This window comes from Chionomys nivalis, chromosome 6 (genome assembly GCF_950005125.1).
Source record: "Chionomys nivalis chromosome 6, mChiNiv1.1, whole genome shotgun sequence".
Lineage (NCBI taxonomy): Eukaryota > Metazoa > Chordata > Mammalia > Rodentia > Cricetidae > Chionomys > Chionomys nivalis.
In genome coordinates, this window is record NC_080091.1 from 84,193,566 (window position 1) to 84,209,466 (window position 15,901).

Here is a 15,901-nt window from a genome sequence, read left to right on the forward strand (position 1 = left end):
TAGAGAGCAGAGACTCCAATAGATAAATATAATCAAATTGTATGATAAACATGTATAAAATGCTAAACTGTATAATTAATATATTCTAATTGATAAAAGAACGAAGCCTGCTGGTTTCTTAACTTTGACCTTGTGATAACATAAGCAGGTTCACACTGTGCCAGACTTTCATACCAAAGAAATTTTTATGTAACATTGTTTAAAGATTAAAAACTGGTAGCATATCGTTAGGTATAAATAGAAAATGAATACATGTGCAGTAGAATGTGAGGATCACTGGGAGTCATCGTAGAATCTAGTGACAAACAAGACAAATAAGGTCATGAGACATCATGACTATATGAGGCAGCCAAACTGATACTATGTGCCTCACTTTTCACATAGGTAAAATAGAAATAATAATTGTACTTTCCAACTAAATGTTGTTGTGAAGAATATATCAGTTTATATAATGCAAAAGAATATAAGTACTATGTCTATTTGTTGGTATCATTTCTATTTTGTTATTTATGTCTATCCCAAAGCATCTAGGTATAGCCATTTTTAGTAAAGCAAAGGTTGAATATATTACCATAATATTACATTTCATTTTTCTCTGCCAAAAGTAGAAGAAAAAGGAGAAAACTATATTACAAACAATTTTAACTTTTCTATGTAGATTAGACAATAGATTACAGGCTTGATAACTATTGACTAGTGATATTCATTAGAATGCAAAACACAATGGAGCCAGATGTTTCATTCACTTCTACTAAGTCAATTTTGTTCAACTAACTGATGATCACAGACAAAAAGCTTAGTTTTGCAAGACTGTCTTGAATTAAGTTCATTTCTAATTTTTAGGTGGATTTCATAATTGCATGGAGATTCTAACATGTCTTGCTGTCTCCAGTTGTTTCAGATTACATTACATATTCTTCAAGCACACCTGTGTTTGATTTATTTTTAACTTTGAGTCTTGACATATATTCTGTGTTTTTACTTTTTAATAAATTCATGTTGTCAGTGTGTTCTAAACTAGTCTCTTTTGTATTTCAAATGTGTTCCTAAATCCAATCTTTTATGAGATATAATAACTCATTGCATAAAGTACTAAAAAAACCAAAAAATATTCAATTGCGTGGAATTTAAATGTTATACTTCTAGATGAACTTATTTTTCACAATATGAAACTGATAATCCTCCAAAATTTAAATTTTATGCAAGACTTCATGATGCATTAATTTAAACTTTTTTAACTCCATCAGGACATGATGGTGTTACAATATATGAATAATCTTGCTATTCAAGAATCAAGGTTGCAGAAATTCCAGATGTGTACCACCATGCCCATTTTATCTTGCATGTTTTATCTCTCCCCCCTCTCTTTCTCTGAGAGAATTTTTGGAATGTTGGAAACATTTTTGTTCTTTAAAAATATCATGCATATATGCCATATTATATTTTTATCGTATTCTCTCTCTTTCTCTCCATCCAATCAACAGCCATAGCATCAAAGAAAAACAATTCTTCCTCCTCCTCTATCTATTAGCAACCAATAGCGCCTCATCCATGGGCATGGCATTCCGAGTTCCCCTTACCATCATGTTGGAATGTTCCCAGGCTTGACCATGTGCAGTTCTTGAGCAAGTATCCCTAGATGCTGTCAGTTCACGAGTATGAAATTTATAATATACCCAGAAAACAGCATTTCATAGCAGTTTTCCCCATTTTGCTGCTCCTTTATTCTTTTTATGCCATCTTCCCCTACTTCTTGCATCTGAAGAATAATTCCCCTTTCAGAGAAGAAAAATTTAAGTGATCATTTCCCACCATTAATGGAAAAAGAAAGTACCAGTTTAGCTTGGTAGTGATTAGGAGAGTCAAAATGAAGCATAGATTATACATATTGGAATCAAATTTTGTTTCAAAATGTTTCTTTACCAAATTATACTTAAGCCGCATTTGTAGCTTTAAGTATGATGTCTTATAGAACCCTTGAATCATGACAAGCATTATATTACCATTAACCTTGAAGTCAACCAAAATTTCCCAAGAAATCTCTATGTACTCAGAGATGCAACAGTGAGTTCTTGTTGTAACTAACTGCAATCAAAATATACATGGAAAGAGAGTGACTCAGATTAAAGATGAAAGAGATAAAAATACAAAAGAAGGAGGGAGGAGGTAAAATAACAGTTAGAATACCTGAAATGGTCATAAGAAATCCTACTTTTAGCTAACTACCAAAAATACTATAATATCATAAATCAGTGTATAAATATAAGTATAGAGTTTAAATGAAATCTTCTCATCTGGTTGACAATGCTCTCTCCAAGCATCAAATACCACTTAACAAAAATCCCAATATCAGGTATGAACAAACTTTCAAACTGGTGAATAGGTTTGTCCAACAGATTCCGGAAACATTTTAGAATATTGCTATTGCCCTTGGTTGTCTCCCCAGAGACAGATGGTAAATTGTTATTACAGAAGACACTGTGCCCTGCAAATTCAGAGATCAAAAGCTCCTAAGATGGAAATAACCTGAACACCTCCTTGGTGAAGATTAGCTTTCCTGGTACCAGAAGATTCCATACAAATTTTAAAAAGAAGGAAAAAATACGTTTTCTACCCAGTTATGACTCCTATCACCAGAACAATGACAAACGTGGCATGCACTAGTAACATGGATACCTACTTTGTAGCCAATAGCTCTCTATTTTTTAAATAAATAAATCATTTATTTAATGTCTGATTATAAAACTGCTTAATACTTTTTTATTGAATCTAATTGCACATAAGACACCTTCAAATTAAGGAAAAATGTGCTTGGTACTGGAAACCTAGACATTTACTCAAGACTAGTGAAGTCATGGGTCTTGTAGGAAAGCTCACAACCATGACCTTACTAAGCAAGCAGACACTATAGCTACATTCTAAATAGGTAATCTTGCACGCAGATAGATATAGCTCTCATCCCTCATAGAGGAAATTTCTCTTTGCAGCAGATGGGCATGATTACAGAAAACCACCACCAGTCAAAATGCAAAACTGTGCAGTCAAGTCTCAATAAATACATCTACAAAACAACTCCTGCACCCAAGTATCAAGAAACACTGCAAAAGGTGACAGAAAGATTATAAGAGCAAGAGAATCAAGGAATTTGCTCTGAGACCATCTCTTCGTAACGTAAGATGCTGCATCCACAAAATCTCAGCAACATGAAGGCCTAGACATGAGCTGAGTAAGGACAATAATAATAGACATACTTACGTGGATGGGGAAAAGATCATGAGGACTCAACTTATACAAAGAAGTACAGGCAAATAAAAAGTGCCGAGTGGGAGAAACAGTCTTCCCTAGGGTAGAGAGCTCCAAGTTGTCATCCAATACCAGATGTTCCATCCTGTAAACACACATATGAGTAACATACTAGGCAGGATATATATGTATATGCATATATGTGTATACATTTAAGGATATATGTAAGATTATATCTATATATACATATAATATATTTGTAAACTTTAGGGAACCATCTTTTGGAGCTGACTTTTGCTGCGGGGCATGAGAATTAGAAGTGTTAGGTATGAGAAACAGAGTTAAGAAAGAATCAGAGTCATACAATAGCATTGGGAGGACAGCTCATCCAGTACTGAATGCTGAATTCTCCCACGTTTATTTTCCATACACTTTTATACCATAATACAAAAAGAGGGAAGAAGACAAAAGACTGCTTTAACATAATACAAAAGAGAACTAGAATAGTTACTTGCTTCAATTCTTGAGACAGCAAATTATTACTTCTTGAGAAAAGAATTCTGTTGTTTAGCCAGTAAACCACCCTAGACCAAGTATCCTTAAGGCAACCACTCCTTCCCTATGTCAAACCTCCTATTTCAAATGTAGAAGCAAAAGGATGCTTGAGTTTCCTGATCTTTGGTCAGGGTGGAGTGGATCAACATCCATGGGCCATTTTAACGCCCAAAACACCAAGTAAACACATCCTAGGTAAGAATGTGTAGCCACACTTTTTGTCAACAATTTTGAGCAAGTTGAAACTCTCTGACCTTCAGACAGGGTGGAATATGCTCAAATTTTTGGGCCTCCACAGTAAACATATATGATGGAGGAAGGTCAATTAATAAAGAAGCTGCTTGGCCTGATAGGTTAGAACATAGGTGGGTGGAGGAAACAGAACAAAATGCTGGGAGGAAGAGGAAGTGAGCCAGATGCCAGGCCGCTCCTCTCCAGGGCAGACGCGATGAAGCAAGCCGCCAGGTCAGACATGCTGAATCTTTCCCGGTAAGACTGGTGCTACACAGATTACTAAATATGAGTTAGGCAAGATGTGAGAATTAGCCATTAAGAGGCTAGAACTAATAGGCCAAGCAGTGTTACAAGAATACAGTTTCCGTGTAATTATTTCAGGGCATAAGCTAGCCAGGCAGCCGGGAGCTGGGTGGCAGGAACGCAGCCTGCTGCTCTTTCTACACATATATGTATTTACATATTATATATCTGTATTGATGTAGGATTCCCCTCTGTATGCTATGAATATGTTTTCTCACCATTCATTAATAAAAGAACTGCTTTGGCCAATGGTTTAGCAGAGCAAAGCCAGGCAGGAAATCTGAACAGAGATAGATAGATAGATAGATAGATAGATAGATAGATAGATAGATAGATAGATAGATAGACAGATAGATAGATAGATAGATAGATAGATGATAGATAGATACATATATACATACGTAGATACATACATAGATACATACATAGATAGAGAGGAGGCTAAGTTAGAGAGATGCTACCTAGCTGCTGAAGAAGAAGGATATGCCAGTACCCTAGGAAACTTTCCAGTAGGCCATAGCCTCGTAGCAATACACAGAATAATAGAAATGGGTTAATTTAAGACATAAGAGATAGCCAGAAATATGCCTAAACTATTGTCCAAGCAGTGTTGCAATTAATATAGTTTCTGTGTGATTATTCAGGTCTGGAAGGCCAGGAGACGAAATGCAGTATTGGTTTACACACATAACAACAATTAATTAAAGAAGAGGCCATGAATCTCAAAGAACGGTTTATTTAACAAAAGGAGCACATCCTAAAGGAACTAAATAAACTTTTCTGACATTAGAGTGTGTTATTAAATGTTATATTTAAAGTATAATATATACAGCTGTGTACTTAGTATTCTCTTTTATATTTAATCATAGTGATGATAAGATATATTTAAAATACTGTGCTCATATGATCTAAGCATAAGCCAATGAAATTCCATTGGGAGACAGTTTCATATGTCCTGTAGTAGCAGTGGGTCCTATTATTTCTGGGTCTCAACAGGATAGCTGAGAATGGGAAAATTGAAGTAACTAGGTGGTGAAATATCCCTGGAAAGTCAAGCAATGGTATCCTAACATTCAGTGTAGAATTATTTAAACAAAGCCAGCATGTGGCAGCTAAATAGCATGGATTATATTTTAGTAACATATGAAAGGCTACTTAGAATTTTCATTGTGTTTTACAAGACAATCAAAATATATAGCCCTTAATAAAAGAAAGTGTATTTCAACACTTCTAGCTGAACAAAGAGAGATTAGAATTAATTCCATCTAAATAATTACACTGTAAGAATAGGTCAATTTTTAAATCAGGGATAAGTTACATGTCCTCAATTAGTACAAACACAGAATGCAGTTTTGTACACACACACACACACACACATATATACATACATAAAATATAACATATATAATATATATATGTGTGTGTGTATTTGTGTGTGTGTTTTAAATTTTATCTCTTATATTCTCTTCTCCCTGGTTACATGTAAATTGCAGGAAGAAAAAACTGTTTGTCACTTCTCATGTCTTACTTTCTTTTTCAATAATTTCCTATTTAAAACCAGTCACCACGTCCAGAGAGAAACAAAAATGCAAATGTTAGCATGTTTTATAACAAATTTGTGTAGTAGACACTATTTTAAAGTTTGTTCAACAGTGTAGTAGACTCTATTTTAAAGTTTGTTAAACATGCAAAACAGATCAAGGGAATTACATCACTGATAGTACATGACCAGAAAAACATAAGACTAAATAGAAGGAGTATTTGTCTCAGCAGGAAAAGGCAAGATATAACAGAAATAATATTTACCCTGCAGTGGCCCAAGTAATCAGAGCACCAAAAACAAGTGAAAAACACGTGAGGATGTAAAGTTGCTTTTTGAGACAAATTTCTATTTCATATTTTGAAATGCAGAATATTTTTAAAGAGCTGCAAGTAAATTGAAGAAAAAAAAACTTTCTGTCAGGTTATACAGGAGGGACACAAGCCTTGGTTCATCACAATGTGTACCTGGTACCTCTCTCTCAGAGCCCCAGTTAGCCTTGGGTCACCAAAGAGACCAAAATAAAAGAAATTTAATACACAGTTTTTTGAGTACTTACTTCATCTAAATTGCAATATTCCTTCCCTCAAGGAGGTGTAAAGGACTATAGGGCTCAGGAAGTTAATAATAATAACTTACAAGGCTCAGTAACTTCCAAAAATTCTAAGATTCACAAGAACCATGCCCCATGTTCTAAAAGCAATAAGCACCTTCTGGAAGAACACTTCAGTGGGCGTACTACATGCAAGTCATGTTGGGTCTCCAAGGATGCAGTTTTCTGTGATTTCACCCAAGCTAGGGAGGGCTTTCATCCTGATACAACTAAGTTTGAGTCACTCTTGCTTCTTTAAGTAACGGTGAAAAACTCATTGGTTCACTGAGCTAGGCTGGGATGAAGCAGCCTCTTCGGCCTTTCATTGATGTCCTATCTGGGGTAAATTGATATTTTTTTCATACCTCCTCAGGAAAAGTCAAAGAGCACATAAATGTGTACGATATAGTTGCTATTCCCACCACTAGCACTTATAGTAATGATTTCTTTTTTCAGTGGTTACATTCCACACCATTCTACCTCTCCTACTTATTGGTCCAGCCATTGTATTAACCACCATGTGTACAATGTGAGCAAATACAGCTACAATTTTACTTCTCATTATGCCTTTGAAGTTACTTCCTTAACTTGAGATGAGAAATGAATTCAATTAACACCTTTGTAAGTTTAAAAAGCCTATTGAATTAGGCTTAGTTCAAAATGTTGTCTGCTGTCAACATCATCACTGTTTCTGTATGCTACTCATTGAATGCCCCTCTTAACTTCAAACTCCTGACTGAAGTTGAAATCTAAGTACTGTACGTGCTGGAACCAGAAAATAATTCTAGGGAAATGAAGCTAATACCTTGATCTCAAGGTATCCAATAGTATCCAGCTACTACTGAAAAGCATCCTTACACAACATAGTTCAAATATGCATCATAAAGCTTCAGATTTGTCTTTCAGTAATTCCTTTAACCTAACGTATTCCATAACTTCTCACACTGGCCTCAGTCTTACATTGGTCACATTTATTTGTCTGCACTACAGACACCAGCACACTTGTGGACATTGAAATGTAACTATCACAATGCTCTTAATCATTTAGTGCAACTGGAAGAGTACTGGTGTATAGAAGGCTTTCAATACCAATTAGTTTCTTGTTTTCCTCCCATAATGCTTTAAATACTATTATTAGCATTTCCAAATACACCCTTAAAAATGTCTACTTGTTAACTTGGCCTCTGTCATCTTCCTGTTCTCATCTTTCTTATATTGTATTGCCAAATTAATCTTCTTAAAATACCCGTTGTACATGGAAATGCAGTATAAAATGTGTTTCTCTCTCCCCACAAATGAAAAGTTCTCCATACTCCACCTAAGTGTGCAGTGTTACCTCTCACTGTTTCTCTTTTTATATATAAAATTCTAGCACCCTGTCAGTGAAATTCAGTACCCTGTCAATCACAATATTTTATATTATTTGCGTTTACACTTTATCCTCCTTCTAATGGGAAGATGCCTTTCTTCCCATCCTGATCCACTGAAACCTCTCAGTTTTCTATATTCCTATTGATGTCAGATATTGGTAAAGTGAACCTCCTTTTGTGCCTTTTGTGATTTACATGATTATATCCTGTCTTGTGTTAAGGTGTTTGTATATTTTCCTTTACTGAAGCTAATTATCTTGAACATCCTACCATAAAACAGAGTTAAGAACTATATTTAAATTCTAGAAGAAAAATATAAGAATGAATGTTGGTTGACAAGGCAGAAAGAATAAAGCTTTCATCTTTGCTACTTTGTAGAAACATGACTGAACAATCTAGGTTTAGCTAAGCTTCCGCTGTTAAAACCTTTTCAATTAGAAATAACATTATATGGCTAAAGTTCCATATATTAATTAACAGAACTATTTCTTTTGTTTATTCTTATCTACTAATTGTAAACCTGATTTTAGAAATTTAGTTGTTTTTGTCAGAAGTCTGTTTTGAACCTGTGGAATAAACTATTAGTTGCATGACTGTATAAACTTCAGCTCGTGTAATTGTTTACCATGAGGCATGTTGCAGAACTACTTACCAATTGGCAGAGAATGGCATTCTTAGTCTTTTTAAAGCCACCGAATGACTATATTTAAATGCTGACTCCTAGTTATTTCTGTTTTCCTGGTGAAAATATTTTTATCAGATAGCAAGAGACAGGAGATGGCTCCTTTCTTCTCTTCTCTAGCTCCCTGCACCCCCTGATACTCGCTGCACTGTATGAGAAGCTGCATTCTCAGCTTGATGGCTAAGAGGATCACTTGGTTCATATTTACCAAAGGGTACATCAGACACACCCTGATGTGAGATCGTCACTGCTCTGAAGAGGAGAGGTGCACTCAGTCATACATGAGCACTCTAGATTTTGCTTGCTTAAGGATTTTATGACCAGAGTAAATTATTTCTCATGCCAAATTTTATAGGACACAACTGGCCAATTAAAATAAAAAAAGGGAGTCAGCATTTGTGTGTCCCTTTAGGAGGCATCATATCAGCAAGTTTTTCTTCAGTGCAGAGTTTAAACACACCATTAGGCAGTATCTGTAGCCAGACCGACATCGCTGTGGCTTTCTGTGCTACTGTGAGTACCTATAAACCCTATGTCAGCAAAGGAACATTCTTTTCCTGGTGAGCATACAAAGCAAGGAGAAATATTCGTAAAGCACGGACTCTGGAGTTAGATCATTCATTTGAATGTCCAATAATCTGGAGCAATTAGAATGTGACAGATTTTTTAGGGAAATCCTAATTTGAATTGTGATAGTAGTACACAAGGTACACAAAGAAGTAAGAGATAGACAGGGAAACATTACTATCAACAGTGCAGAAAGAGAGATCTAGCAAAATACAACATGCTGCCCAGACGCCCAGAGTATTGATGGGCCATGCTTTATGTGTCTCATTGGAATAATTCCACTCATTCATTATTACACGCGTGCATATCTGCTAGGTATCAAATAGGTCAAGATCTTGTCCTGTATAGAAAATAAAGACATTTTATCATTTATGATGCATTGATTTCATTTTGTTGGAATACTTCTATAATAAATTCACCAGCAATAATGTGTTTATAAATTTGAGGTTGCAGAATTGTTATTTGGAGCCATTTTCTAAGCAAGGCTCATGAGTATCAGGATGTTTGTGCCGTGCACCGCGGCCCCCATCTGTGCTCTATGCACTAGAACCCAGTTCGTGAGCTTTGGGCAAGGGGCTGGAGGTTGAGAATACACACTCAGAGACAGACCGACACACAGATCTTCCAACACTGGTACCAAAAAGCCCTCTTTAATAGCACCATGGAGGCTTAAATACCCAGCAGTCAATGGCCAACAGGTGAAAATCCCATCCTCTGATCCTCTAGGCAAAGCACAGCTTTTAGTAACTTCCATTAGAAGACTCTAGACAGGGAAGAGCAGCTGAAGGCCAGGACTCAATTAGTCCCAACAGTTTGTGTTCAACACAAATACAGAGTTTACTATCATTTACAATTCTATATCTGGTTCGATACAAATTCTATGAACAAGATGTACTGAAAAGTAGTTCTAAATCAAGCCAAAAGACATAAACATTTTTAGCATTTTACATAAATAACCACTATAAAATATTACCACAAAATAAACAGAGTGTTCATGCATAATGTTACAAATATTTTTAAATAAATATAACTGTAGACATATATTTTAAAAGCTTATCACTCACTGACCAAAAAAATCCAAATGAGAAATCAAATGAATATCGGGTCTTACTCAAAATATTGATAATCCTCCAGCAAAATAATGCCTACTGTACGTAAGCACACATATGTTCCAAGGAGCATTGTGTTCTCTAGGGAGCCTTCATATATCACTCTCTATGTAACAGGGTTCTTTCCTATGTTGTTACTGACATGTTAACTGATAATAAAAAGCTATCAAAAAATATATTATAAAATAATGATCTTTTCAAATAATATGTTAAAATCATAATACTAATAAAGATAAATTTTGTTTGTTGAATCACTAGGTAACCACATGATGTGTTTTAGCCATAAAATTTGATTGCAATGTAAAAGAACTAAGTATAAATAATCAAATGTGAGCAATAAAGGGGTGTGGTAAATAGAGAAAAATTTTAAACCATAATAAAAACTATAAAAAGATGTCTTTTTTCCCCATTGTAGGACCAGTCAGAGAGGTATTTCCCAAAACTATTTTGTAAGTTTAGGTTAGAAACAACTCAGATACCTACAATAGAAATAGAAATAAGTGTTACTTTTAAATTAATATAAATTTATAAAATCAATTGTCATCCAATATACATTTATTTTATATCAAGTTAATTTACAAATATCCAGTAATACGACCAATCATAACCACGCATGGGCTTAGAGTCGAGCATGTATTTAGAAAATGACTTCCTAAATGATTTCAAATCAGGCTTCTTTTCAACTGTAGACTTGTTTTCCAAGTTTTGGACTATTTACCCTTTACTTTACAAACTAGATATTGGATAGTAAATTTTAATGAAATAAGTATATATACAGTACATGAGATAGAATTGGGATAAATTTCAACAATTGTTATACTTTCCTGAAAATAATTATCTTTTGCATTCCTCAGATGTTTCACAAAGTCATATTAACTTATAAGGCAATAAAATGATCCATTCTACATTCATCATGTCACTCTAGTAGACCAAAATTCAGTTTGATAAATAAGAAGTTGCCTATCTACTTGTTTATTCAACAAGCTATGTCAAATTCTATCATAACTATAAAGTGGAACATAAGTAAATATTCCACTATGTTCATTGGGAGGTTTCAGAATAAATAAGAGAAAATATCTTTGTGGTGATATTTTGATTATGCTCTAACAAATAAACCTTTCCTGGTGATCACAGGGTGGAGCTAGCCACTAGTTAACCATAGAGGCAAGAGAGTGATGGGCACACACATTAATCCCAGCACTTGGGAGAAGGAATCTGGAATTCAAGACCTTTCTGAGCTACACAAGATTGAACCAGTCTAAAAGAGAAACAGAACTGGGCAATGGTTGCTTACTCCTTTGATTCCAGCACTTGGAATATCAAACCTTTAATACCAGTATTCGGGAAGCACATGCCTTTAGTTTCAACACTAGAGTGTTGTAGATGGGAATATAAGGCAGGCAAAGACAGAAACTCAGAATCATTCACTCTGAGGATTCATAGAGACAGGATCTTGCCTATTTAGTTTGAGAATTTGATAGAGGTAAGAAGTCTCTCTAGTGGATGGCTTTGTTTCTCTGATCTTTCAACATCTACCCCAATATCTAACTCCAGGTTTTATTATTAAGAAATATTAGAAGTCATGCTATATATCATAGTCAACTTAGGCTGCCAAAAGAAATTATCTATCACAACCTTGGAGTCCTAAATTAAGTTGTCAAGTTAGGTTTCATTTTTTATTTCTTGCCTTTCAGGTGTCTATCATCTCATTGATTCCGTGTGTCTTGCTGCATTTTGAACTGGGAGAGGGACAAGATTAGCTCTTTTGTAACATGAACCGGGCCTGCTTGTTGTTGGGGTTTTTGTCCCACCCGGTACCCCATAACTGTTTAGCCTCAAAGAAAATCACACATAGGTCTCCATAAATTAGAAGCTGATTGGCCCATTAGCTCTAGCCTCTCACTGGCTGACTCTCACATCTTGATTAACCCATTTTTCTGATCTATGTTAGCCATGGGGCTCAGTACCTTTTTCCAGCGGGGCAGGTCACAGCCTGCTGCTTCAGTGGTCTGTGCAGGAGTGGGAGGAATCATCTTCCTCCTTCCCAGAATTCTCCTGTTCTCATTACATTATTTCTACTTCCTGTTTGGTTTTCCTGCCTATATTTCCTGCCTGACCAATGAGCGTTTATTTATAACATGACTGACAGAATACAGACAATTTTCCCGCACCACTCTTTAGTGTCAATTCTTGCAAGGCCACTAATCCTATTATAGGGGAAGCAACCATGTAGTCTCACTTAACCTCGCAATGATCCCATCTCCTGATTCTATCATCCTATGGAGAGGGCCTACAGATTCCACATATGAATTGGGGAAAGATTAAATTCACAATATAAAACAATTCTTGATTATAAGTTATAATCTATACACTCTATAACTTAAAGTACATTTTCAGCTTCAGTAAAGTAAATGACTACATAATCTAGTGTGCAGATTGTTGCTGATTAAAAACAATATGCCTGTCTCTTTCTCTTTTCATTTTCTCTAATTATATCTATACCACGTTGCTTTAACACTTTTTTTATCTGAAGATACTGATTATATACAGTATGGCACCCTCAGCCATTATATTGAAGCTGAAAGAAATTATGTTAAAAAAAAAAAAAAGCAGGCACAACCCACATTCTCTTTACATTTGGTCAAGTATGATCAAAGGGCTTCACAAAAGAGGAACTGAAAAGTGATTTCTTTCATTGTGCAGTGAATAGCAATTCAAGCAAATAAAGAAAACCACATTAGTCACGAGACCTTCCCAGATCAGTCTGTGTCAAAATACTTGTGATATACACCTCCATCCCCAGAGATATTTGAAGTGCCTGTTATGTGTTAATATTATAGGAACCAATATTTTTAACAAAGAAGATACTCTGTGATATCACCTCTGTGTCACTAACACTGATAGTTCAAAACTTTCTGATACCAAACAAGGTGATCATGAGAAAAGCCCAAAGTCATTTGAATCAAATGAAATGAAGCATCAACACTGCTGGGAAGTAGATGTGTCTTAATCTTTTAGATTAGAAAATAGTAAAATGGAGATTGAAGCATGCTTAATGAATTGCTCAAGGCCATTCATTAAATGTGTCACCAGCCTGCAGTATAGAATCAGATGAAAGCCAGACTAATACCTCATTTTATTATATCCATTGTGCTTGTCTGACTAGTAGATACTTACTTTTATCTGAAAAAAAAATATTTAACAACTCTTTTTTTTACAGTCTAGGGACTGGAGAATGACATAGAAGCAGTGGTTTACTCAGATAGTATTTGAAAAGCTAAAAAATCTAGGTTTGGGATTTTTTTTAATACCATCAAGGTAGTTTCCAAATTATTGCGCTTATGCTTAATGAAGATTAAAGTCCAGTATTTAAACAGAAAAAATTACTGAGCATACTATTGATTTGATCTTTGTTCCTCTTCTGTACATTTGGACAGAGGTTAGAATTTTCCTATATGCCCAGGAATCTTTCCAAAAGCCCCCCTCACTCACTCACACACAGGTAAAAATAAGAAATAAATATTTTAAATTCTATCATAATTTAAGAGAATTAATACAATCGAGTTATTCTAACATACTGAATATTTCTTTACTTTCTTTACCCTTTTATATACTATCTATATGGGATATAAATTAAAAACAAATTATCTAGTCTAGGTTATTGAATACTTCTCTCTCAAATTACCTTAAAAGCATTTAGTAGGGGACTGGAGAGATGGCTCAGAGGTTAAGAGCACTGGTTCTGGGAGAAAGGCATGAGTGGGGAGGAAGGTTAGAGGAGAAGATCTGTGTGGTCCACTGGAGATAGGGGCACAGCAGAGGAGGCTGCAGCAGATGGGCTTCTACAGAGATAGGAGAGGAGAGAGAGGTGAAGATCTACAGTTACCCTTTCTGCTTCCCTGGCCTGCGTCAATTCTGACAGTTTTTGTGTCATAAACTGTATAGATCTCTTAGTGCCTTTCTGAGTTTAATTAATTAAGAATTAACTGTTAAATCAGTTAATTCACCATTAATGAAGCAGCCTTGCGCATCACCACTGGATCACCAGATGGTATTTGGGGATTTAATATGTGACATTATTTTTAGAGATATGGCCATATATTTTTTGAACTCTCATATTTTTCAAAATAAAATTGGAATCTGAAAAATCTAAAGAATTTTTTAAAAAGCAATACTTAATGTACATAATGTTTTACTAATAATTTATTAATAGCTGAAAATGGAAAAAAATAGGGTATAGCCTTTAACTTCAATAGAAAGTTGTATATGGTCAATATTTCATGTCAGGGGTCACCACAGCTATTAACAATAGCCATACATTTATCTTTAATTCTCTTTTACTTTGAGTCTAAAAAAATGGTTAATAATTAGACATTCATTTGGAATTTATGTTGAGTGTCTAATGTGTCTAAGAATTACTAAATAGGGTAATTACCCATATTATGCCTTCACATAATAATCCTCCAAAATACAAAACATATTTATAACCCACTCATCAAGAGGAAATACTTGTTCCAAATATTTAAAATTCTTTTTGAATACCAAAAATGTAGAGGGTGAATTTCTTTTCTTTTCATAAGTATTCTATCCCAGAATGTTCCATGAACATCTAAAAGCTACAGTTTAAAAGATTCTTGGTAATTAGAGCTTGATAAAAATTGTTGATAATATCAACTGCCTACCTTTCAAAAAGTGATATATGCCTGATCACTGACCAACCATTTACAGTTTCACTTGGACAGACCGGGTCTAAACTTTGATGATTGATAGAGATGGGGTGAGTTTGCATACCTAATGAGAATGTTAAACACAAAGCCACTTCTGTCAACATAAATGATGGGTCCTCTAAATGGCAGCACACTTTAAGAATGACATGCTGAATCAATCCTTAACTAATTGGAAAATTAATTAGTGCCTGTCATTTAAACTCTGTATTTTTAAGCTTCAGTCTGATTACAGTTAACTAGCTATATGAAAGCAGACATTTTGTAAACCCAATGAAACTGTGGCCTGAATTAAATTTTAGTTTAGCTTATTTAGTGAGTATTTGATTACAATTTAAACATTTCTAAATAGTTATTACTATAGCTAGTAGTTAATATTTACTCTTCTGGCTATAAATGTCACAAGCACATTAATTTCCCTTTGAAATCTATGGAACACATGCAGTATCTCCTGATCTCTCAGCATGCCTTCCCTCTCTACATAACTCTTTACTTACACGGAAGTAAACTTCCTGAACAGACACTTTGTAAGTAAAATAGGTGTCACATGAAGCGGCAAAGAAGTAAAAAGAGGAAATTTGGGGGAGGGGAACATATGTTGGTTCGGAAATAATTTCATGGCTGGAAAGCAGATGGAAAACCAGCAATTATAGAAGCAGCAAAGGGATTTCGACAGACATGTGTAACACTTCTGTAATTTTGAGATCTCATTTTTCACACTTTAGGAAGCTCTCAAATTTGCACATGATTGTAGCTTGTGTAGCTGTTCTGGATGTCCAGAGAAGTACTCACTAGCTTAGTATATGCCATTCTTGATAACTCCTTAGAGATGCGCTGCCCCACAGCAATCAGTTACCACCACACACTAACAAGAATGTGTCCATCAGAGGCCAGGGGACATTAGCACAGAACATTCAGAAACATGAGGCAGCCAGAACTTATCATCACTCTGATTTAGGATGTTGAGCAGGAAAATGTCTTC